The sequence below is a fragment of the Leucopleurus acutus genome (genome assembly GCF_964270905.1).
Source record: "Leucopleurus acutus genome assembly, chromosome: 13".
Taxonomy (NCBI): Eukaryota; Metazoa; Chordata; class Mammalia; order Artiodactyla; family Delphinidae; genus Leucopleurus; species Leucopleurus acutus.
In genome coordinates this window covers 36,954,623-36,980,372 of record NC_139155.1, presented here as the reverse complement: position 1 = coordinate 36,980,372, position 25,750 = coordinate 36,954,623, and positions in this window count along the sequence as shown.

The following is a 25,750-nucleotide window of genomic DNA, read 5'->3' as shown; positions in this document are numbered from 1 at the left end:
CAACATAATGCTGGAAATTCTAGGGAGTGCAATGAGGCAAATATACAAATATATAAATAAAAGATAAGAAAGAAGACAAAAAACTGTCCATATTTCCAGAGAACATGACCATTTATGTAGAAAATGCCAAGAATTCTACCAAAAAAAAAGAGAAAAAAAATGAAAAAAAGAAAAGAATTCTAGAACTATTAAGTGAGTTCAACAAAGTCACAAGATGTATCAATAAGATAAATATATTGAAAGTAATTAAATTTCTATATACTAGCAATAATCATGAAACCACAAAAATTAAATATTCAATGTTATTTACAATTTTTGAAAAGATGAAATTTTAAAGTATCAGTCTAACAAAATGTGTACAGGACTTGTATGCTGAGAATGATACAATGCTAAAAAAATGAATCAAAGACCTAAACAAAGAGGAAGACGTACTGTGTTTATGGATTGGAAGACTCAATGTAGTAAAGGTTACAATTCTTCTTTAATTGATAAACAGGTTTAATAAATTTTTACCAAATTACAGCAAGATTTTTGTAGATATGCAGAAGATTATTCTAAAATTTCTATGGAAAGGTAAAGAAACTAGAATAGCTAAAAAGTTTTGAAAAAGAAGAAAAAAGTAGGAAGAATCCATGTACTCAACTACAAGACTTACATAGCTACAGTAATCAATATTGTGTGATATTGGAGAGATAAACACATAGATCAATGGGACAGAATACAGAACCCGGAAATAGACCCAAACATATATGCCCAACTGACATACATCAAAAATATGTAATATATGGTATATATCATTTACATATGTAATTCAATAAAGGAAAATAGTCATACAAGCAAATAATGCTGGAGAAATTAGGCATCCATAGGCAAAAAACAAACAAAAAACACCTTGATCTAGTCTCATACTTTTTACAAAAGCTAACTGAAAACAGATCACAGACTTAAACGCAAATCATAGAAACTTAAAACTTTTATTAAAAAAATAGGAATAAAAATATTCTTTGGTATACAGTGCTAGATAAAAAATTTTTGATTTTAAGCTAAAAGCATGATCTATAAAAGAAAACATTGATAAATTTGGCTTCATCAAAATTAAAATCCTTAATTCTGTGAAATGTCCTGTTAAGAGGATAAAAAGACAGTCTGTAGAGTGGGAGAAAGTAGGTGCAAACCAAATATCTGACAAAGGACTACTGTCTAGACTATATAAAGAAAACTCAAAATTCAAAAGTAAATAAACAATCTTATCAGAAAATGGGCAAAGAAACAGATATTTTATCCAAGAGGTCATGAAAATGGCAAATAAACACATGAAAAGTTCGATAACATTAAAACCACAGTGAGATATCACTACATACTTATCAGAATGGCAAATAGGGCTTCCCTGGTGGTGCAGTGGTTGACAGTCCACCTGCTGATTCAGGGGACACGGGTTCATGCCCCGGTCCGGGAAGATCCCCCATGCTGCGGAGCAGCTGGGCCTGTGAGCCATGACCACTGAGCCTGCGCATCTGGAGCTTGTGCTCCGCAACGGGAGAAGCCACAACAGTGAGAGGCCCGCATACCACAAAAAAAAAAAAAAAAAAAAAAAAAAAAAAAAGAATGGCAAATAGATATATAAATAAATAAAGTGACACCAAGTGCTGGAGAGTAGCGGAGACACTGGGTCATTTGTATGTACCTGGTGGGAATGTAAAATGGTGCAGCCACTCTTTAAAACAATTTGGCAGTTTCTTAAAAAACTGACAAGCAACTACCGTAAGACTCAGCAATTACAATTACATTCTTAGTCATTTATCTCAGAAATGAAGACCTATATGCACACAAAACTCCATACACAAATGTTTGTTTTGTTCTTATTTGTAATGGCTTCACACTGGAAACAACCCAGATGTCTTCCAAAGCATGAATAATTAAAATGTGATATATCCATATTATGGAACACTCCAGCAATAGAAAGGGATGAACTATTCATACACACATACAATGAACTGTTCATTCATGAACAACCTGGATAAATCTCCAGAAGATTATACTGTGTGGAAAAAGCCAGTTACAAAATGCTACATGCTGTATGATTCAATTTATATAACATTCATGAAATTACAAAATTATGGAAGTAGAGAACAGGTGATTGGCTGCTTGGAGTTAAGGAGGGTTTGTGGTAGGAAGAAAGTAATTGTGGCTATAAAAGAGCACCATAATGGATCCTTGTGATGATGGGAATATTCTATTCTTTGACTTTATTGTCAAAATCCTGGTTGTGATATTATAATTTTGAAAGATATGATCATTGGAGGAAACTGAATAAAGAGTGCAAGGAACCTTGCTGTTTTATTTCTTACACTTTCCAATATAACTAAAATTATCTCGAAATAAAATATTTATTTAAAAGCATAGGAGTTTAGGATTAACATATACACACTATTATATATAAAATAGATAATCAACAATGACCTACTGTATAGCACAGGGAACTCTCCTCAATATTCTGTGATAACCTATATAGGAAAAGAATTTGAAAAAGAATGGATATATGTATATGTATAACTGAATCACTTGGCTATACACCTGAACCTAACACAACATTGTAAATCAACTATACTCCAAAGTAAAATAAAAATTAAATAAAAATATAAAATAAAAATATAGGATGTCCAATTTAATTTGTATATTTCATGGGACATACAATAAAAAACATTTATTGGGCTTCCCTGGTGGCGCAGTGGTTGAGAGTCCTCCTGCCGATGCAGGGGACGCGGGTTCGTGCCCCGGTCCGGGAGGATCCCACATGCCGCGGAGCGGCTGGGTCCATGAGCCATGGCCGCTGAGCTTGCGCATCCGGAGCCTGTGCTCCGCAACGGGAGAGGCCACAACAGTGAGAGGCCCACGTACCGCAAAAACAAAAACAAAAACAAACAAACAAAAAACATTTATTACTTATCTGAAATTAAAATTTGACTAGGTCTTCTATATTTTATCTGGCATTCCTGGGACAGAAGACATCTCCTATGCAATGTTTCTGTGGCATGGAGACCATGGTATATTGAGAAGTAAAAATGTGTGCATGTTCAGGGCACAGAAAACAAAATAAGGTGTGTTTAGCCAAGTTATTTAGTCTCCTAAACACAACCTCTGTTTTGAGGCTGGACTATGTGAGTCCACGTACCTAATCAGTGTTGTTTCCATGATAGTTCTTCACAGAGAAGGGAGAGATACATGTGTGTTTATGCGAAAGCAGCATTTCTTTCAATAATCATTTGATGTACAGACTTCTTTGCCTTCCTTTTCTCTTTCTCTCTCTCCCTAATTTTTGTTCTTACTCTTTTACTGATTCTATAAAGTAATATTCTATGTGCTAGCAGAACTTAGAATTGAAGCAAAAGCTGGATTTAAAAAGTAATAATTTTTATTTTATTCCAGCTTATGCCTTATAAATTATTTATTCCTGCTATAATATTCCAAGAGTTTTCTCTTCCCCCAGTTGTTCATAAACACCCTTTCAGAGCTTTAGCTTGACCCGAAGCATCCTGGAAGATGAGTCATTTAAACTCACTCTCTCTAGCTTCTTTGCACAGAGGTCTCCTTTTGTTCACAAATCCATCCCTCCAGTCTGGGAATTCTAGAGCAGATATACTCGAGGCTTGCTAGTCCTTGAAAACCCTACAGAAAACAAAAGATTATTTAGGGTTTTTACTCTAAGAAATGGAGCATACTTTGCTTACCAGAGAACACTGTAAGACACATGCCAGAATCTGCAGATGCATCTTCAGCTGCTGGTCACATTGAAGGCGGCGGAACTGTTCCTGCCCTCCAAGCAGTACGACACACAGATGCCATGTAGACATCTTCAAGAATGAGACTTTGGCTTAACAGTCATCTCTGCCACTCTTGAGTCTGCTCTGGGTATTGTGTACATCATGTATCTCTCCTATCAATTCATCTGAGCTTTTCTTTTGTTAAGAGCAACTTTATTTTCTCTGAGCTATTGCTTGCCTAGAATTTTCATAATAAACTTGAATAAACATGAACAATTTGCAGAGAATATAGGACAACAATGCATCGTACCTTCTCATCTTTGAGTCACACAAATAATGAAGAGTGAGTGATAACATAGTCTGTGCAGTGCTATGGCACTGCATTGTTACAGAGTAATACAAAGGAGTCCCACAAAGCGTGTGAAGCAGGGGGCCAGTGGGAGCTGTGAACACTTTGTGCTGTTTGGTACTATAGCTATTCAGCAAAGTTTAGAGCAGGGTGACCCGGAGTCTATGCCTATAGCACATGCCCACAAATAAACAGAGAAGGTAAATAGAAACATCTCCCTCCCTTCACCTTGCCAGCTGATGACAAGGAGCAAATCTTCTATCCTCATTACTTCTTGGTATGGACCTTATGGAGTATATTTTTAACCACAGTGGAAAGGGCTTTACCTGAGAATAGCAATTTTTATCAAACTAAAACCTCTGCATGAATTTCTGATCTAGCAGTCAGTAGGCATTGATCATAAAGAACTTGATGAAAGAAAGATGTGTACAATTTTGAAGCTTGGTCAAGAGAGCCACTGCATTGACAAAAATAATGAGAGTGGTGCCTGATACTGGGATTGGCACATGGTGTGGACACTCAATAAACATTTGTTGAGTGAATGAACCAGAAGGAAAAGAGGAAAGCTCTGAAGACAAGCTTCCCCCACTTTATGATTTTGCCAACACCAAGCATACATGAAATCATAAATGCTTTCAGCTGAAGATGATATCTTACAGTATCTATAAGTTCTCCTTTATTGACATCTGTGTTCCCCTATTCCTTTCCAGTGCTCTAAGCTATGCACAGCATTTCATTATTTCATATCTGGATGTCTTGATAATTTGCTAGAAATTTTCCCTACTCAACTTCTTCCTCTTTTCAAACTATCCACCCTGAACCTGATCTTCACAAAGCCCAACATTTTACTTCTCATATGATTTCCCATAAACATCAATGGTTCCTTATTGCCTACAGAATATAGTCCAATCTCTTTAGGAGAGTTTATGACTCAAACTACAATATTAACCATACAATTTGTCCACACAATGCTTCTAATGCAATATTACTAGTCTTTTCTTTGTGCTCAAATGTCCCCTTTCCCATTCTTGTTTAAAATTGTAAACTTTCTTAAAATTTCATTTTTAACTCATCTTTCTTCTCTGTTAGATTTTCCCTACTTCCAATTTCCAGCACTTTGTGATCACTTTCCCTTAGAACTCCTTTAGGATTTATATTTGCACAGCTGATGTGGCACATTTCACACACTTTATCTTTCACTGCCATGTATCTTTAAAATTCTGAATTATGGTACCCCAACTAGACTGTAAGCACCTGCCCTGGGGATTCTGCTTCACAAATTTTCTTTTTTTTAACTTCAACTCTCAGCAAAATTTTGTTCATTTAACAAGGTCTCAAGAAAATATTTGATTTTCACTCTCCAACCCCACACTCTTATATCTCATGATTCAGTGAGACATATTCCCAGAACATCATTGCAAATGTGTGGCCCACTGGTGGCAGGGAAATGATTGCATCTTTGGATGTGCTGACAGGTGGTCAGCTCTCAGGACCTGCCACATCTGTTACCAACTGATAGTCAATAATCTTATTCCTTGTGCCTGCCTGTGCTTTAGGTACATGGAAGAAGAGGTACCAGCTCAGAGATGCCTAAGTCTCCATGTGCCAAATCATATCTTAAGTTTTGTAGTAAGCAACAGGGCTCAGCAGGGGAATTTTGCTCCCAACGGAAAGCTTGGCAGAAAAGAAACCCATCATGCTTTTGCGTGTGATGCAGACCAGTGAAGCATCAGCCAAGGTATTTATTTTCCCCTGGGAAGCCACTGTAATTAGATTGAATAATGTAGGAGTGTCTTAGTGGTCTCCATATTGATAGGAAAGTATGCTGTTGTTTGTATTCTGTAACAGAATATAAGAAAAGAGTGGAGAAAAGATATGGCTAAAAACACTGAATTTTTTTCTTCTTTTGGTTAGTATATTTTTAAACTTTTACATGAATTACCTAATTTTTTATTATGCTGTTGATATATTCAGCAGACCAACGTATGTCGCGGGTACTATATATGTAGAGCTATATGCTAGACAGTAAGGATGGAGGAAGATTCAGAGGGAAAAAGTTTCCTATATTAAAAAAAAAACTGTCAATAGAAATACAGAAGTATGAGACAAATTTTACAGGTAACTGGGTTGGGAACCCACATATCTATGCTCTAGGATCAAGAGTCTAAATCACGTTCTGATTTGAACTTACTTGGAGGCATTGGGAAAACCGTTTATCTTCTCTGAGCTTCAGTTTCCTCAGTTTTAAAACAGACGTGATATTAGCCTTTTTGACAAACACATAGGATTGATATGTATTATTTAATAGATGAATACTTTATGAATTATTAACATAATATGAAAATAAGAGGCCTTATTTGTGGCTATTATAATAAATACTGAGGACCTAAGCTGAGGATTGCACAAGCTGAGAAGTGTTAGTAATAAAGGATTTTTAGAAACAACATTGTTTAGGAAGAATTACTGAAGATGCAAATGGTTACTGCTGCAATAAAGTGGAGGAAGAAAGATATTTTAAATTGTAACGTATATCACAAAATTGTCTCAGAATGATATATTTAACCAAGATGATGGTGATGAATCTTAAGTATCAGAAAAAATTACCAAATATCTTTGTCTGACTCATTTTAGTGTTATGTGCTAAAGAAATGCTAATGATGAACCAAGCATCATTTGGCCTCCAGTTTTCAAAGAGAGGGAAATAATTACATTAAATAAGACAGTTGATCTAAGATTGACCAGAAGGGTGAAAACTATAAGATGTTCACATTTTAACTTCTTTTTTTTCCTGCCTCTAATCAGATATCTCTACTTTTCTTTTAACTTCACTTAGCATTTACTTAAATTCCAACTATACTTTTCTCAGTCTCCTTCCTTCTTTTTATTACCAGGAGTCTTTGCACTGACAATTATCCAGTCAATGTGAATTATTCTAATAATAAATGAACATTATAAAAACCCTTCTTTAGAACCTAAAATCTTAAATATAGTTTTGAGTTTTATAAAATATGCTAACAAATATTACTGTCAGACTTTGGATCATGCCATAGAATGAACTCCAGCATTATGGGATAGACAGGGAAAGATCAAGATCTGAAATAAACGTGCCCCAGAGGTTAAGGAGACTTTGCCAAAATAGGATGTTCTATAGTCAGCATCTGCAAGGTCAGTTAGAGGAGGTGAGCATGTCAAAATAGGTCAGCAGAGCACCATAGTGGACAATCTGGCAGATTTATCTCAATATTTAGAGTCAAATAGGATAGTACGCTGGTACAGTGGGTATAGCATGTGTCTATCATTAGGAAGCTCCATCAGGCAAGGCAGAGCCTAAATGTTAGAAGGACCAAGGTATCAGACCATTTTTCTGGACCCATGTCAAGGCACAAGGTGTAGTAAATTACTCGACACTTAGGTTCAAGTCTCATTCTGTGCCTTTTCTGATGCTATTTTCTCTGTCTACCACACTGTTACTCACCTCCCACTGCTACTCTGCCCAACTCATTTTTCAAGAAGCCTCTCAGAGCATCTGCCAGACTGATTCAATGCTTCTATTCTGTGACCTCATAGCATCTTTTAAACATACCATTTTTATATTGTCTTTCTTACTAGCCTGTGTCTCCCTCCTCTGTATCTCAGGACTTGGCACAGTGTCTTGCACACAATATTACTCAATGTTTGAAGAATAAGATGCATGGATATATGGATGGAAGGTTTAATGGATTGATGGATGGTTAGAGACAAATCTAACTTAAGAGAACTGGAAAAAATGCTGGACATAAAGATGAAATTAGAATTGGAATTAAGGTTAATCTCAGGAATCACCAGGAATGGTGTTATGATGACTTTCAAAATTTTGTAGCAAGTGTCAGTAAATTTGTTGCCCCTAGATCAAGATTGGTTCAAAGTTACAGCTGAGAAGGTTAAGTGAGTTTTCAAAGCCCCAGAGCTAGTAGGTGACAGAGAAGAATTGAAATACAAGTCAATCTGACTCTACATATCCATGACTTTTATTTATCATGCCGTGTAATTTCCCTAAGAAAGAGGGAGTATAGCACATTCACAATTAAGATAAAAAAAACCTCAAAGTATACAAACTTGTAATTGATGATGCCAAGAAATCATAATTTTAAGAAATGCTCCTTTCTGAAATATTAAACATGGCATAATATTAAACATAAATTAAACAACCAAAATGTCCTTCAGTAGATGAATGAATAAATAAACTGTAGTACATCCAGACAATGGAATATTGTGGGAATGGAAGTTGGTTTGGTCAAATAAATATAATGGAACAAATGGAAGCCAAGTTTCTTATTGTTGAAGTAATAATTATGGAAATGGAAAAAAATCAAACAAACTTGTATGTACTTTAGTTATTAGACTTGGAGGTATCAGTGCAAATTATTGGAGGATGGATAGATAGATGATAGAGAGATAGACAGATAGATAGATAGATAATGTGTGTGCCTGTGTGTGTGTGTGTGTGTGTGTGTGTGTGTTTAAATTCTCTAGCTCTGTCCACTGAAAAGGTCTGGGAAAAGCAATAATGCAGTAGCGTTGAGAACTCCTAGAGCCAATATCTTGGATTCTAACTATTATTCTCCTACTAGAAGAACCAGGAATGTTTATAGAAATGCCTGATTCTAGGACTTGGATAAGGGCAGTATGGAAGGAGGCTACTGCAAAGACATGCTCAAAGTAGGCTGGGAGCAGGTCATAAAAATATGGAAGTCAGTTATACATATACATATGTTCCCATATCTCTTCCTTCTTGCATCTCCCTCCCTCCTACCCCTCTAGGTGTCCACAAACCACTGAGCTGATCTCCCTGTACTATGCGGCTGCTTCCCACTAGCTATCTATTTTACGTTTGATAGTGTATATATATGCCACTCTCTCACTTTGTCACAGCTTACCCTTCCCCCTCCCCATATCCTCAAGTCCATTCTCTAGTAGGTCTGTGTCTTTATCCCCGTCTTACCCCTAGGTTCTTCATGACTTTTTTTTCTTAGATTCCATATATATGTGTTATTAAGCAGAAACTAACACACCATTGTAAAGCAATTATACTCCAATAAAGGTGTTTAAAAATAAAATAAAGGGGGGGGGAAAAAGATACGGGGCTTCCCTGGTGGCGCAGTGGTTGAGAGTCTGCCTGCCGATGCAGGGGACACGGGCTCGTGCCCTGGTCCGGGAAGATCCCACACGCCGCGGAGCGGCTGGTCCCATGAGCCGGAGCCTGTGCTCTGCAACGGGAGAGGCCACAGCAATGAGAGGCCCGCGTACGGCAAAAAAAAAAAAAAAAAAAAAAAAAGGAAGTCAAATCTAGTGAGCCACCTATGGGCAATCTGGGGCAATTTGAGTATCAAAGTAAGTGATAGCAAGTAATTAACTCTTAAAGAGGTAAACATGAGTCTATAGTAATATAAACAAATTAATTAATCAATAGAAAGTTTGCTGTGAGGAAGAATATTAACACCTTTTCAAATAATCTCTCCTCAAAATCATTTTATTTACAAAGGGAAAATAATATACTTATAGAGGAGAAGCTTGGCAGACACTCTAATTAATGGGTCAATATGAATATCATCATTAATGGTGCAAATTGAAATGGTGTGCTATACCTGATACAATGAAGTGAAAGCACAGCATCACTGTGTGATATCCAGTCAATGATGGATAACCTGATCTGATCATGACAACCTTAAGATATACTCTGAAGAATATTCTGCAAAATATCTGCTTTGTAGTCTTCAAAGTGTTGAGTTTATGAATGTCAAAGTCAGAGGAAGAAACTATTTTAGATACAAGTAGACTAAGTAGACATTAAAATTAATGCAATGTATGATTCTGAACTGGATATTTTTGCTATAAAATACATTATTAATACAACTGATGAAAGTTGAATGAGGTCTGAGTATGAGAAGCATTATACCAATGTTAATTTTCTGATTTTATTATAATTACTGTATTTGGGTTATATAGGCAAATTTCCTTGTAGGAAATAAATAGTAATATATCCAGGGCCAAAGTAGCATCTGTTTGGAAACTCATTTTGAAACAGTTCAGGAAAAACTTCTCAATACTCCACTTGCAAATATCTGTAAGTTTGAAATTATTATTATTTTTTTTGGAAAAAGCAAATTTCCTTCAGTCTCCAAACCCAGACACATTTAAAACGTTGACAGGTGTGAGAAGTTTATGATCCATCTAACTGGCTCTGGTCTACATTTGTAAAAGTTTATATTTTGATCTGGAACTTCTCTTTAGTACCTGATATTTTAAGATCTTGGAAGGAATTACATTTTATCATACATTTTTACAGTTTAATAATGAATCCAAAATTTAATAAATCCAGACATAAATTAAAATCATTAAGAATCTTAAAAGATCTTTTTAGACTCAATCAGTCACTTGCTGGGTTTCTGCCTGGCAACGATGTGTTCAGTTGTGAATTACTGGTAAAAAGTAAAGAATGTGTACACAGTACTTGGAATATAGCATTGAATGACTAGATCTAACCAACAAAATGATCTCAAAATTTTATGATAGTTTTCGACTTTCTCTGCAAACAGAGCCCCTTAATTATATAGATTTTTTAACTTGCAGTTATTCATTTTTTCTATACTTTTTCACATAAATATGATAAAAAAATGGAATTCCATTTACATAGAAATATGTGTATTTCAGTCATTTGAGTAGTAAGACCAAAGAAAAACTGTTCCACTTGCTTTCGGCTATTTTTATGTTACAGAAATTTAAATCTTGTTCATATAAAGAAGCCATGTTTAGTACAACATATCTCCTTGATGTTTTTCTCCTAAGGATACATCAATTATTTTTTTGAACTAAGAATATAAATGTGATAAAGTTAAAAACATTTTCCCACTGACTCTTGCTCTTTAGTGCTAAAAGTTCCAGGTCTCAGTATAAAATTGTCAGTTCTCTCAATAAATGGCCATAGACTCTGCCTGCACAAAATAGAAAGAAAATAAAGGAATGAAATAGGTAAGAAAATACTACTAAAAAATATTAAAGAATTACATATTCTATAAGATGGCAATAATTTTATAAATATCACAAATTCATAAATATCAAACAAGCTTGGATAACTGAATCTTAGCCATTTCATCAAATTTCCAAAAGTCAAAATTAAATTGATTGTCTATTAATAGCCAGAAAAATCTCTATATTCAAACGCAACTTTTCCCCTGCACTTCAGTCCTACATTCCAAGTTAACTGCCACACACTTCTATTCAGATGATGCACAGAAAACTCAAGGTTGTCATAGCTAGGGGAATATAAATTAAAACCACAAAGAGATAACACTACACACCCACCAAATAAAATTAAAACAACATCAAAAACTGACAGCAGGGGCTTCCCTGGTGGTGCAGTGGTTGATAATCCATCTGCTAATGCAGGGCACACGGGTTCGAGCCGTGGTCTGGGAGGATCCCACATGCCGCAGAGCAACTGGGCCCGTGAGACACAACTACTGAGCCTGCGCATCTGGAGCCTGTGCTCCGCAACAGGAGAGGCCACGATAGTGAGAGGCCCGTGCACCGCAATGAAAAGTGGCCCCCACTTGCCACAACTAGAGAAAGCCCTCACACAGAAACAAAGACCCAACACAGTCAAAAATAAATAAATAAACAAAGTGGCCCAGTAACTGCTCTTAATTGCACTGGCTAGAAAAGAGATGGAAAATAAAACCAATCAAATTAAAAAAAAAAACAAAAAACAACTGACAATAAAGCCTATATCAGCTATTGTCATATTGACAACTATGTGGAGGTACTGGAACTTTCATACACTGCTGGCAGGAATGTTAAATGGTACAATATTTTTTTCCTAAGAGAAAACAAAACATAAGTCCACAAAAGATTTCTACATATATGTCCATAGCAGCCATATTTCTTAATAGCCACAACTGGAGATAACTCATTGTCCATCAGCAGGTAAATGGATAGACAATTTATGCCATAGGCATGCAATGGAATACTACTCAGCAATGAAAATTAATCAAATATTGATACATACAATGACGTGGCTGAGTCTCAAAATAATTATACTGAGTAAAAGAAACTAAATAAATATATATGTATTTTATGATTCCATTTATATAAAATTCTAGAAGATGTAAAATATATCAGTGGCTGCCTGTGAAAGGGGGAGCAGGCTGAGAGTGGGGAGGGGTATAAGGAAAGGATTGCAAACAGGGATGATAGCTGTGTTTATTATCTTGATTGTGATGATAGTTTCATAGATGTATACATACATCAAAACTCAGCAGATTGTTCATTCTAAATAAGTAAAATTTATTTTAGGTAAATAAAGTAAAATAACTACATAATACTGCAAAAACAAGATGAACAAAGCTAAAACTCAGCTTCTCCCCTCCATGTTTCATAAATTGGTATTCATCTCTTGTACTTGTATCTCATTTACTGTTACTATCTACCAGTCACCTAATGAAGAATTTAACATCATCTTGGACACCCTTTTAGTATAACCCCCATTGTTCACTGAACAATGTTCACTGAATCTGCCAAGTGTACCTTCCAAAATCAGTCTAAAATCTCTTATCCTCTTTATCCCTATACATACTAATTTGGTGGAGATCTCCAAGGGGTGAGAAAATGTCACTTCCTGGGCCAAATCTGCCTGCCAACCATTCTTGTACAACCCATAAGCTAAAACTAGTTTTAATATTTTAAATGGTAGAAAAAAACTAAAAGGATATTTCATGTCACATGAAAATGACATAAAGTTCAACTTTCAGTGTTCATATAGTTTCATTAAAACATAGTCATGATGATTCATTACATATTGCATATAACTATTTTTTGTGCTACCACAAAAGCAGAGTTGAGTAAAGACAGTGAAAAATATTATCTGGTTCTTTACAGAAAAAAGCTTGCTGATCCCTGTCTGAGACCATCTTTGCTGTTGGTTACTGTAATGATCTCATGTTAGCCTTGTATGCAATTTCTTCTCAACTTAATCATCTCCATGGTTTCTAGAGGAATATTTTTAAAATACGGACTTGTTAAATATCACTCTCATTCTGTTAAATGTTTACATAATAAAGTTTAGTTTTCTCACCATAGTTTACAGGACCTTTCACAAACTTTTCCTCTTCAAAAGCAGCTATCTTTTACCAACACTGTTTGTACTACCTTCATACTAAAATTTTCAGAATTTTCCATACACCCATTGATCTAGTATAACTCTTTGCCTTTGTGGGTTCATCTCATATGTCATCTGACAAACAGGTATTCATGACTCATACTTAATATCATACATGTGGAGGCTAACGTAACACTTAGCCCCATTCTAACTAGTAATATATTTTTCCTCATTTTTTGTCCTATACCATTTTGCACATAATTTAATGTAGAAATTACTGCATTGAATTAAGTATTTATATGCTAGAGTCTTCTTAAAGTAGTAACTTTGTTTTAAGTAGCTTTCTGTTACCTAAATAATGTCAATATGTGCTTACTAAATTCTCATAGAAATAAAATAAAGATATAAAGAAAGATGGTAGAAAAGACAGTAATGTGAGAAGGAAGAGAAATAGGATGGCTAACAGGAAAGAAAGTAAAGAAGTTAGGAATGAAAAAAGGAAGAAAACAAAAAGAAAGAAGATGTAAAGGAATAAAGAGGAAACAAAAGTACAGAAAGGAGGATGAAAAGAAAGGAAGGAAGAGTTGAAAAAGAAATATTAGGAAGGAAGAAACAAAGAAAAAGAAGAAAGAAAAGGAAAGTGAGAGGAACAGAGAAGAAGGAAGAAAGGAAGAAAAAAGTTTTAAAAACAAGAGGAAGGAAAAAAGGCAATAAAAAGAGGAATAAAATAAACGTGAGAAGAGAAGAGATATAGACGGGACAAAGGGAAAATAGAAGAAAAGACAAGAGGGGTGAAAGAAGGAAGATAAAAGCAGGAAATAATCAAGGGAAATGTAGAAAGACATGACAAGAAAATGATAGGAAGGAAGGAAGGAAGGAAGGAAGGAAGGAAGGAAGGAAGGAAAGAAGGAAGGAGATGATGAGAGTTAGGAAAGGAAAAAGAATTAGTTCAAATTCAGGACACCAATAATGAAGTTCTACTTAACAGAAACCATGGGATAGGTTTAATAATATGTATACTTTTACAAATTTAAATGTCCTGAAAACCTTCTAAGAGCGATGTCCTAGTCTACTTATGGGGTTATATTAGAGAAGACTTCAATATCCTCTTTCATAAATACCTATAGATGGAAATTGGAAATGGAATTCTAGGATATAGTAACATTGACTTGACTCTTTGTTGCAGTCTCCATGCTCCAATGAGGAACTTTATTAGCATATATCATGAAGAACATCATTGATTCTTCCTTAGAGTCTTTAGTTAATATGTCTGACATTAAAGATCACATATAGAAATCTGTCACTTTTCAGAGTTCTCTACAGACACAGAAGCAGATGTTGGTCTCAGTCACCACAGTACAGAGAGAGGATCTTAAAAAATATATATAAGAGAATAGCTCATTAAAGTAAACTCAAATAGTAAGGATATACTGTATGGGGAAGACATTTCAGCAAGTTCTCACCATGCCAAGTTCTGCTCTTTCCCAGAAGAGGGGGAGTTTCTGATAAGATTAAGTGACATGTACTTCTGAGAGGGAGTCTTTCTGCCTTAACAGGTGGAGACTTAATTCTTTCTCTGCCTCTCTTTCTCTCTCTCTCTTCTTTGATATCAAATGGAAAATTGAGCTGCTAGATTTAGAACACTTCTTGGGGTCTGGCCACTTCTTTTCTTTTCCTGATCACAGGGGTTTGGGTCAATTTGTCAATTAGGATCAGGGTCAGTGATTAAAGTGAGTAATGAAGACTACAAATAAGAGTGAGTTTAAACAAGATATAAGTTTATTTTTTCTCTCACATAAAATTTAATAAGTTTGCAGTTGAAGGAGGGTACAGTATCTCTCTTCCACAACATCCTCAAGGGTCCAAGTTCTTCCAGTTTGCTGTTTGACCTCCCTATAATGTGGCCTCATGGTTCAAGATGGCAGCTTGATCTCCTAGAATCATCCTCATTTCATTCAGCAGCGTGAAGGCAGTAAACACAGAAGAAGCAATAGTCATGCACAACCGTTTCTTCACTTCAGTTCTCAGAAGTTTAACAAGGTAAATATGCATATAACTCCTTAGTACATGATTATATATAGTTGCAAGTTTGCAAAATATAGTCTTTATTTAGGTGGCCATGACATGAATACAAAAATAGGGACTGTATAACTATAGAAGAATTGAGAGAAAAAGTTTGGGGAATAATTAACAGTTAGTGGGTATAAACAACAGTATTCTTCTTGGCTAGTATTCTTGAGTGTACTGATCTCAAATTAATTTTGCCTCAGTTTTGGGGGGTGTAAGAAATGTGAGGTGGAAAAGATCCACCTTAGTCCTTAAATCTAAATCTCGAGCTCCAGACCAGCCTTCTTCCATAGAGACCAGTGCTTGGGACAGTATTCTTATTCCCTTTCTTCTGAGCCTCAAATGTTCAGCTCATTCCTCAGGAAACCCTACTGGAGGAATTGTAATTGAAAAATCAGGATGTAGGCATTTCTGGGCTCAAATAATAATATCATCAGAAAAACCATAAAACTTACACTTTAATTCCTAGTATGTGCTACACAGCTGGAGACTTAACTATCACTAAATCAGAGTTCACTGCTTTGGCTTTCAAGTTTTCATTTAGGATCATAAGTCTTCTATTCATTCAACATCTATCAGCTGATAAACTATAAAATAGTTACCTACTTACAACACATATTATTATAGATTTAAAATTTTTCTTTTGGACAAAACGATGCCTGGTATCATTGAAAAAAATGATGCTCCTTGTGCATGAAAATAATAGAATGTATGGGTACGAAGAGGTTCTTGCTGAAGGAGGAGACATCTTTAAATCATATAAACACATGTCATTATATGCTGAGATGTCTGGAAGGAAAAAACCTGAGAGTCACTTTGCTCAGAAATTTGGTGTGGAGTTTGAACATGTGGAATTGGCATTGAAGTCTCACAACTGCCTTCATGATTGTAATGGTTCATGTTCTGATATCTTTCTGGTATAGTACAGCACAGATAGGAACTGTGGAAACCCAGAATGTCATAACAGATGCAACAATGCCAAACTAATATATTATGATATTGTCAGAAGAGTTTATAAATTATTTCATTCCTTACTCCCACCTAGTTAAATTTAAGTATATGTCACAAATTATTCTCCCAGTTCTTATCAAGATTGCTTCGTCTGGGAAAACTATCAATATTTTAGACTCATAGTTTACCATCAGATGAAACCTTAGCAGCTATCAAGCCCCAATTATTATTTTTTCTAGCTGTTTTTGCCTTGAAGTTTGTAAATGTAATTAACTCGCATGTTTGTCCCCTCCTAATTCCAAGATAACAAGGTTATAAAGGAAGCAGCGAGAACAGAGCCTGAAATTTTGCGGTGCTCCATAAATGTATCCCATAGAAGATTGAAAGAATGACCTAAAAATGTCTCAGCAATATGCCCAAGAAGGTTGCAGAAAGTGTTCATGGTAAAATTCAGCTTATATTTGGTTTTAACTGCTTTGCTTCCACCTCTGCCCATCCTTGGGTTAATGCAGTTCTAAGACCTTTCACAGTCTCTACCATTCAATTTTGAAGGGACTTTAATCCCTGTTTATCTTTCAAAATATTATGTCCAGGACTGAACACAGTATACTGGGCATAGCTGGACCTAAAAGGAAGTGTTTGGCTCTGTGTTTGTCTCCCAAAAGAAAATATAAAACCATTATTTCATCCCCTGCCTCAGAATCATTATATTGCCTGAGTGATCTTGACTCATCTCGAATGAATAAACAACTCAGCACAAACTCACATCTGCCTGAAAAGGACATCTTATGTATGGTGATTCCTAAGGTCTATAGTGATGGTATTTGGAGGATTTAAAAATGAATGTTTAACATCAAAGAGCTTGGGGAATGCCATAGATGTTGCATTTTTCAAGAATGCATGTTTCCTAGCTGATCTGTTTTGACTGTTCCAAGGATTTGTTTCAGCAGTGTAAGAGGGGCTTTTCAACTCTGATAAAAAAAATTAACAATATAAGACAAAGCCTTCCAGAGTCATTCTCATGTTCAATCTAGCTCAGAACTTGTTTACAAATGGATGCAATCGGCTTTTGCAACTTTGTCCTCCCAGATATCAGCATAAACTGATTAGGGCCAAAACCTCTGAAGGAGCATCTTCCATTATCAACGTAGAGTAGCCAACATGACTGAATTTTTGTAAATCTTTCTAGAAACTAAATATATTTTTCTTTGCTTCCCTATCCCCAGGGTAGGAGTTTAGTTTATGCTGAGTTTTTAACATAGATCTTCCCGTGATTTAACAAAAAAAACCCTTCCTCTTTCACATTTCAACAGGTTCCTCTAAGACCCAGTATGGGAGATATTTTGAGCAAGCCTGTGATTACTCTTCTGTCCCTTTCCGGATATTTTACATTTCCACTTTTGATTCCCACCCTTTATCTTTTTTTTTTTTCTTTTGTCCCTCTCTGTCTTTATTTCATTCTATCCAAAGGGCACTGCACATAATATTACTGGAGAAAACATACAAGTTCTAATCCAATGCATACACCTGCCCATTTGCAGATTAAAGAAGTTCCCTGGACCTCAGTGGCGTCAAGCTTCGCAGGCTCTCCCAGGATGTGAGAAGTGAAACATTTGCTTTATGGCATTCTGACTCAGGACAATGGAGAACTCTCAACTGCTCTAAACTTCCTGTCCTGGTTAAATGAAATTGGAGTTGGACTCACTTCAAGACTTGACAACTTCCTCACCTATGACCAAATATAATTTGTGATATTAAAAAGCATGCTCTATGGAACCCTGATAATGATAATTTGAAAAATAAAAATCTTTGACAGTTTTCTCCTTTGTCCTTGTGGTTATTTGCAACCTCTAAGACTTGTGAATGTACCAGATGGATCTATTTTCTTATTTTTTAATAAGTGTACTCTGAGTTCTTCCCCTCTCATACTTTTTTAAATCAGACTTTACTCCTCAAGAATGCTTAATTCACTCTCCTGCGGAACATTTCTTGTCTTTCTCTGTATCATCACATCAGGGTAGAGGGCATATTTCAGAGTTTCAGAGGGGATGCATTTTAAAAGATATTTTTCCCCAACCTCTAACACCAGAGCTTCTGATATTCCCATGAGTACACGCCCATGCTCATCTTGAAACTTCACTTGTCTTAGTTAAGAATTAATGCTACTTAAAAACCACAAAATACTAAGATATTAGGGAGTAATAGAGAACCTCTATTTTTTTTATTTTTTTCTTTCTATACATTGCTGTTATGAAATAAAAAGTGGCTTTAAATTTTGTAGTTCACAAACCCTTAATTATTTTTAAGATCCACTTACGAATTAGAGGCTCTGTTATAAATGGACCCTTTCCATTAGTGTACAAGTTTAGAAAGACTTTCAGGAGGCCAAGAAAAAAAAATTCTCATTTCTATTAAGCAGTGATAAACAAGGACTCAGGATTGATTTGATCATAATTTGGGAGGTGTTTCTGAGGAATGTATGTTTCTGTATTTATTTGTGTACTTTTATTCTGGCCTCAGCTAAAAGGCAAATTTTCTAACTTAATTCCTATAAGGAAAGGATTGTCACACTAGAAGGCACCTTAGAGTTAATTTCACCAGTGATGAGTCTGAGACCCCAAAGATCTTCCCCAAGTCACATGACATTGTAACCTGGTCTCCTTCCTCCAGACTCCTGGACCTCCATTCTCCACCATCACCTTCCTGTCCTGTAGAAAGCAACCTGTAGAGGAAAAGGAGTGTCACTTTCATTGTGAATTCAGCTAATTCCCTGCTTTTAGGCTACCTTCATTTTGTTAAGAAGGTAGAGCAAGTAAGCAAAGAGTTATCTCAGTATTTCAGGAGCTTATACAAAATTTAGGGTCAAGTATAGTTATAAAAATGGATTAACATTTGAGAGCTTTCTTATGCAAACCTTTCCTGTTTTTGCAGCACTTGCCTGCTGACAGCGGCAGAAAAAATGAGTTTTGCTTTGTGGTGTTGTTGTTCCAGCCTAGCAAAAGGTCTTAGGCCTCAAAAGTGCACAAACTAGATCTGTACTTGGCATTTTTCACTGCCAGCAAAACAGCAGATCATGCTTGGGAGATGTCACTTGAAAGAGAAAAGGCACAATGGGTTTCATTTTTTTCCATCAATATTTCCTTGGAAATGAAAGACGACTTTTTAGAGGCAGAGAATTTTTGTTTGTGTAGCTGTGAGGCTGCTTAGTGTAAAGTCACCAAAGTGTATGGCTTGGTACTTATTGGACATTGGGTCATTTCTCCCTAAGTCCGTTTGCTCTGTAATCATCTCTCCCCAACACTAACCTAACCCATTCCACTCTGAACAGGTGCACAGTAGATTGAGGGGTTGAAGAAGGAGGACAGGCAGGCAGGATGGAGAATGTTGTTTCAGCAAATGGGGCAGAAAAAATCTGAGTACTGAGGCAGGGACCAGGATGTCCCACACACCTCTGGTCAGAGCAGGCAAATAAGGTGTCAGCCAAGAGCAGCACCCCAGTACCTTGTTGGAGATGAAGCTGATGGGAGGGTTCTACTTATCTGCTTTACAGCAGAGAACAGGCAGTGCTGCTTGACTGATGCAGGCAGGGGCGGGCCTGTGTGTGGTACAAAATTAAATGTTGCATAGTTGATTCAGATGTTTGCATACATGTGAGTTTTCACCTAGACTACAAGGTGCTTTCTTCATTAACTTGTTTTTATACATTTAAATGTCATTCAATACATAAGAAAACACCTTTGTTAAATAAAAAGTTTTAAAGTATTTTCCTTAGTATATTACATGAAGTATGTTGTATTATGCAATGAGATGGACACATGGTTTTAATCTCTATGTAGGCACAATTGGATAGAAACAAAAACTTGATTAACAAATACATGTCTAAGCAATTTTTATTTAAAAGAAATATACCATTTATTTTGGATTATTCACAATTAAAATATCTGGGTAATTAAAGTGTCTTGTTATAAACTGAGAATAGAATAATAAGGGAGACACAGTCAAGGAAAATTGAAATAAACAGCAGTTTATAGAACTTATGGGCCATGGACCAACAACACTGACATCATTTGGGAACTTGTTAGAATCTTTAGCCCCATCTCAGGCTCACTGAATAGGAATCTGCATTTTAATAAGCTTCCAGATGATTCACACACATATTAAAACTTGAAAAGTACTTGTTTAAATGACCAAATGAATCAAAAAAGCACTGAAATGATAAAGTCACCTTATCTTTTTAATAAGATGGTTTTATCATGACTCAGTTCTAACTGGATCATGTCCCTGATGTCAGAGAGCTGTGTACAGCTCTCCCTTGGATACCATGTAAAGAACAGGCAATCTCACTGGGAATTGAGGTAGTGATCACTTTGGGGAGGAATTGTTTGAAAGACAGTCTATAACAACATGATAAACAATCACAGTATCAAAAAAAAAAAAGAGGATTCTAGACAGGTGACCAGTAGTACTAAGCAAACCACAGTCTCAGATGGAGGGCCCAAAACTGAAGTAAGTGTTATTGTTGAAGAGTTAATAATTCAGGAGCATCATAGAATTGGCATGAAGTCAAGTCTACTTCACTATCCACAGCTTTGAAACCCAGACACAAGATGAGATATTCACTGGGAAAGTAGTGGCTCTAAAACAAGACCAAGAAGAACCAAAATCACCAGACAGTTGTCTTAATCTCAGCTATGAAAGCTATGCTGTAGTTAATAAGATAATAAGAAATATTTGTGATTTGGGTCAACAAATAATATTGTCCAGTTTTGAGAATAGGGTTGACTCTAAAGACTATGCTGTAAATTCTGTGGTAGACAATTAGAATGGAGATCAAATTGTTTATTCCAGGATGAGAATTTTGAGGTGGAATTCATTACAGTAAAAGTTTACATAGTAAACCATGGGTAGGTCTCAGAGTCTATACCAAAGACAACAGGAACACAAACAAACAAAGCAGAATGTCAAGGTTGTGGTGAACAGAAGAGTAGAAAGGAGTTGAGAACTCTTCATGGATGGGGAAGTAGAAGCTGATGAGGCCAAGAGTGAGCTGAGAGAGGAAAGTTTATAGGAAGGCAACTGGGCCCTTCTAAGGAGAGAAAGAGGGAGAGAGAGAGATTTATTATAGGATTTGGCTCATGTGGTTATGGAGGTCTAGATATTCCACAATCTGCAATCTGGAGTACCGGGAAATACAATGGTATAATTCAGTCCGAGTCCAAAAGCCCAAGAACCAAGAGTTCCAAGATCTAAAGGCAGGAAAAAATGGGCATCCCAGCTCCAGAAAAAGGAGAGAATAGACCCTTCATCTGCTTTTTTGTTCCATTTGGGTTCTCAACAGATTGGATGATGCACCTCCACATTGATGAAGGCAGATCTCTTTACTCAGTCTACTGAATCAAATGCTAATCTCTTCCTTCACAGACACACCCAGAAAATGTTTTATCAGCTATCTGTGCATCCTTTAGTCCAATCAAGTTGACATGTAAAATTAACCATCACAGACCATTTGAACACAATGTACAACTTTGATTTTTCAGACTGTATTCACAGACATCTAGAACTCCATGGGATAATCACCATGACCAGAGGAGTAAGCCAAGCAGGTGGGTTTCTGCTTAATCTTCCTTCCTCGTGATCTTACAATAATTCCTTCTCCTAGTGCTAGAAAACCTCTAATCTTCTCTAATTACCACCTTGTTTGAAGATAAGGAGACTGTGGCTCATGTCTGACAATTCCTTAGTGTCAGAAGTAAGCCTGATGTGTTTCTTCCCTTTATGCAGTGCTCTCTACACTTCACTTTACTGTCTGCTGGAGTTGGCACCTATTGGGAATGCCTAGGACAGCACCACTGATAAGAGTTATTTTTGAGAATTATATATCCTCATGCAGACAACTCAAATGTTGCAAACTTACTGGTGCTTATGACCCATGCCACCACAACTCTGGAGGCATGGCTGCTGTGTTGGCCTCCTCAGGCCAGGATCTAAAAACCAGTTCTCTCTGGGATATAGGCTGACTTGGAAATTAACTTATTCTGTACTTTTCAGGATCTCTACCCATCAAAAAACACCCAATGACAAGTCAAAATAGAGCCTGGTGGCATTGAAGGGAATGTGTCCACAGAATTAAAAATTATGTCATTGAGGCATCATATTTTGCTTCTTAACACCTTAGGTCTCTATGGGGTCTTCAAAGGCAATAGCTCTGTATTCCATAGTGACTAGAATGACTTAGAGGCTAAAACACAGTTGTAAAGGAATAGAAGGGGTATGTGCAGGGAATGAGTAAAAGAAAGAGTAAGATGAAGTTGAAGTCATGGGAATTAACTTCACAGGAAGGTTGCTATTGCCCCCTTTAGCAGCTAAAATTCACATACAGGCACATCTTAAGTAATGTGTCGAGCTGTCTGAAAGATAATTTGAATCCTGTCAAGGCAAACAAGAATATGCTCACAAATTCAAGAGCAATATATGTGCAATTTGCACAACATCAATTTATTTGGTTGTTTTTGGATGGAGCCATCACCATCAATTAAGTTAGTGACTCTTTGATTCAAATTACTTTTTGACATGTAGTCAACGAAATGGCTCACACAGCATTATTTTCTGCAGGGTTCCCTAGGCAGCCATAGAGTAAATGTAAACAGGTGGGAAGGTAGAACAGCACTGCTGTAGAAGCAGCCTCCTCCCCACTTCAGCAGAGAGAATAATAACATGAAGAAATATGGAGGCATTATTAGATGGCTTGGAATAAGGCTCCTGAAAAAAGAGATTTGCATATTTATTACAGCCTGCTACTGATTCAATATGTCTCTACTTGAGGTTGTCTCTTAACCCCACATTGGGCTGTGATAACAGGTATCAGAGGTGAAGCAAATGTAAGGCTGCCTCTCAGATCATAGATGGAGGGTATGCCATGGTATGAGCTTGACTTGGTAGGAGAGTTGATGGAGAGGAGTGATATTACTGACAATATCACTGAAACAATGCTTCAGGGAGTCAACATGTATTTAGAGTCCTGGAGATTAGAGAGGATTATTTCAGAGGATAAAGATAATGTTCAATAAAGAAATGCACTAAATGAGAGATTGACCTCTATCATGACTTTCATTATCAGTATCAACACTGACATCACAATCAAGGCCAATGCCATCCATATTCAGGATAGGTCTAGCCAAGGACTCCAAAAAACTGAACAAATTCTCAGGTATTCGGAATTACTCGGTCCCATGCTTAGATGTCTCCACATTGAGGCTAAGGGCAGGGATTCCATGTATTTTGTTCATAGCACATTCCCAGAGCCTATAACACATCTGACACATGGTAGGTAAAAAAAGTATAAAACAAAACAAAACTCTGTTGGATAATGTATGAAAGAATCAAAGAATGAATCAACTTTATATCTGGTGACCAGCACAAAGGAAACCTAAATTTTGGTCATTCTGGTTTTGCATTAACAAGCTGTATGACCTTCAGCATCACTTCATTTCTGTGAGGTTCTCTTGTACCTCTCTATAAAATGGCATTATAACACAAACATTGACCACCTTGAGCCACTGGGAATATAACATCGCAGAATCCATGTGAAAATAGCTTGACAATCTGGGAACACTGAACAAAGTAAATCGCTGTTTTTGTTTTATCATCACTTTCCACAGACATTTGTTCTTAAATAAGAACATTTCTAATGGGAGAAAGTAGCACAAATCCCTTAGCTGCCTACACCACAGTCCAATTTGATATTTCTTATGCAAAAGATAAAATGTTTCATGCTAAGATATACAATTCCAATACCTTTGTGTTTACTGGTTTATAAAACTCAGGAGCATAGAATCCCAAGTTTCCCTGGGTTTTTGCCAAGCACAGACTACAGATGGAAAGCTGAACATTAAGCCTGTTATGCCAAACTTGAATCTGACCATAAATTGCCAGATAGTTTCAGTTCAAAGAAACACAACAGTATTATATTTAAAGCAAATTACAGCTGAAAACCGGAAACCAGGGCAGGAAAAAACTGACAGGGAGGAAAATGTTTTCACAGGAAACAAGTACAAGGCAGTGTCCATTTTCAGCTCAATCTGAATGCTCATTTATGTTTTCTCATCTTTCCTCTTATTCTAAAATAACTTTTATTCACTCACTTATTAAATAAACATTTACACAATGCCCCATAAGCCCAAGACCTGTGAAAGTCATAATTAAAAAGGCAGACTTATTGCTCTGTATCAGTTAGAGTTCTTTGGTCGCAAGCAAACAGAGAGAATAAGAAAGAAAGCCATTCAGCTAACTTACACAGAAAGAGAACTTGCTGTTAGACTATAGGAAAGCTCTGGAATTTTCTAAAAGGCTATGAGGAAGCTCAAGACTTTAGAGAAGATACAGAATGCACTCAGAACAGATGGAATTCTGGAAGCATGGCAGTAGAAATTCTCTCCATTTGCACCCAGATCCAACTGTTGGATTGAACACATCACAACCATGGCCTCCATTTTTGTGACACGATATTTGAAAGGTAAGATCATGAGAAAGAGAGACTGACTGAAAATTTCAATGTCTTCACCCCTTATCTGAAACTGGGCAATGAACAGAGGAGTCTGGTGGAAGGGGCCAGTAAGAATCCAGACTTTAAAGCAGAAAAGCAGCTATTGGATGGAAAGATGTGCTGAGCCCTCATGAAAAAGCAGGAGGGTAATTCCTAAGGAGATGAATGTGCTGTCAGGACCAGGGAGGTGTCCAAGCAGTGAACGCACTGCTCACTTTCACAGTTCCTGTGCCTAACTCAAACAAACGAGTCTCACCACACAAACAGAGATAGGCATGAGCAAAGCAGTACCAGAAACTTAAAATTTAGAGAGAGAATGTAGTGCCAGAGTTCAGAGAGAAGAGCAATTAAGGAAAGCTTTACTGTGAAGGGTAATAGTTAACATCAGAAAAATTTAGTCTCAGCATTGAAAATCATCCTTGTTTATTGTTCTCATTTTGCTGGTTTTGTGAGTTGTGACAATCTGTGAATATCATTTTACCACAGTCAAGAGCAACTCATTCCTAACCAGTCAGTTGGAAAACAGGACCATGTCCTAGACAGTTCTCCCCATACTCATTCCCTTTGGTAGAGTCTAACATGCAACCAGGTGGTCTTAGACTGGAGGCACATGGGATGGTGGGGAACATTCATTTCAGTTTAATTTTGCTTTATTTTTCCCTAAACTTTAGGACAAATGTTACATACTTTCAGAGAATTTTAAAATTCAGAATGTTCATGTTGTACCAATAAAATTTGACATGTGAAATAGAACTAGACTGGAAATGATGCCCTTTAAAGCCAGTTAAGTCAAATAATACAGCTCAGGAGTCAAGAAGAGTCCCTAAAAAAAATTCTGATACCATCCAAGATAAATCCAAAGTTTCTGAATGTGAAGACCCATTTACTCAACAAATGTGTGGAGACAAGCTGCTAAATGCAAAGCCCCATGGGAGAAAAATGAAGAG